The following is a 1,700-nucleotide window of genomic DNA, read 5'->3' on the forward strand; positions in this document are numbered from 1 at the left end:
GGCGACAGTCCTACGGCCTACTAAACGCTGAAACCGCTATTATTATTATATTTATAAGTACAGACTACATCTTGCCAGCATGCAATTCGCTGCATGCTGGCGGCTTATGTAGCATTGACAGATCGTACACTAGGTGTAATTAGTGTATTTTTGCGATCTACATGCCTTGAGAATAAATGCGCGCACTGCAAATGGTTAGAACCATGGTTGAACTATATAAAGTTGACCCACGAGAAGTTCCGCCTCTCATTTCAGCTTTCTTCTTACGTCACTGAGATCGAGAAACATAAACAAACCCGTCATTTCCATGACGGATTGGCTTCCTCTTGGTTTAACTAGGATAAGGTTGACCCATGAGAAGCTCATTTTCGCGGATGAAGCTTGTTGTTCATATGTGCCGTCACTGATCTCAGTGACGTCACGGGCATTAACCAATCAATCATGGTTGAACCAATCATGGTTCAACCATGGGTTGAGCCATGGTTGAACTATATAAGGTTGACCCACGAGAAGTTCCGCCTTTCAGTTCAGCTTTCTTGTTGCGTCACTGAGATCGAGAAACGCAAACAAACCCGTCATTCCCATGACGAATTGGTTGATTGGTTTGAACGCTTAGCGGTGATTGGTTAATGCCCGAGACGTCACTGAGATCAGTGACGTCACATCCGAGCATAACCTCCATCCGTGAAAATAAACTTCTCATGGGTCAACCTTATACAAGTTCAACCGTTGGGTGATTGGTTTGAACGAACTTCGGTGATTTGTTAATGCCCGTGATGGGACGCCTGTCGGAGACCAACACTGCCGTGCTTAGAATGGGCTATCATGATCCTTACCCTGAAGAACGTAGCCTACAACACTTCTTGTCGTAATAAAGAACTAGTGCGTGACGTCATGTAGCAAGTTGTAATGTGGTCCGGCTGCGACTAGGTGTTGTCAGTCTCTATGCAATAGCCAGTACGAATGGACCTGACCCCTGCTATTCTATGATGTAAGTGCAACGTTCCTTACCTCTACGAATCTTACTTGTTGACTGTTATATATTTCCCTTGTTACTGTTATGTTATATCGTTCCGTGTTGCGTTTATAAGTATTTTACATTAGTTGTTATGTTTCCAGGTAACTGGGCATTTGTTCAGTAAAGCTTGGATTGCCCAAGTTTATTCGATCCTTGATCCCACAACACTTCTTGACTGTAGCAATATCATCCGGACGTCACCAGACAGATCACATCCATTGAATTGGATCAATCAGCCCACAGGGAAATAGCCTGATGTTGAATGGCCCAGCATCGTCTGCCCATACGCGAAAAAAATTTTCACCTGGACGGAGAGCGCCGGAGCCGTCCGTATCTGTCCCGTGTGTCGAATCAGCCTACGGTCGAACGGCCACGCGTCTTACGACGATAAATTTTGGAACAGAACTATGCTATCTGACACCAAACCCCAGATGATGTAAGCTAAAAGTTACGTAATTCAGCGAAGCTTCGGAAGTCACTCGCCGGCGGACGATAGATTTCGTAACTGAACTATGCTTTCTGAAACCTAACCCCGGATGTTGTGAGCTAAAAGTGACCGTCTGGTGGTGCACGGCAGGATGCATGCAATTCCACAGGCGAGCTGGGCTGGTTGGTCGCATTCCGTTATCCGCTAGTTACAGTTCGACAACCATTATTCTCTGGGCTATTTGCTTCAGAATAT

General features: G+C 45.5%; 1 long non-coding RNA gene across 1 annotated transcript; it reads left to right on the plus strand.

Moving 5' to 3' along the window:
- Nucleotides 1–878: 878 nt before the first annotated feature.
- Nucleotides 879–1,159, plus strand: LOC125179362. Its single transcript, XR_007157240.1, has 2 exons — nucleotides 879–991; nucleotides 1,120–1,159. It is a non-coding gene; the product is annotated as an uncharacterized LOC125179362 (long non-coding RNA).
- The last annotated feature ends 541 nt before the right edge of the window (nucleotides 1,160–1,700 follow it).

Source organism: Hyalella azteca, unplaced genomic scaffold (assembly GCF_000764305.2).
Source record: "Hyalella azteca isolate HAZT.00-mixed unplaced genomic scaffold, Hazt_2.0.2 contig2100, whole genome shotgun sequence".
In the NCBI taxonomy this organism is placed as follows: Eukaryota; Metazoa; Arthropoda; class Malacostraca; order Amphipoda; family Hyalellidae; genus Hyalella; species Hyalella azteca.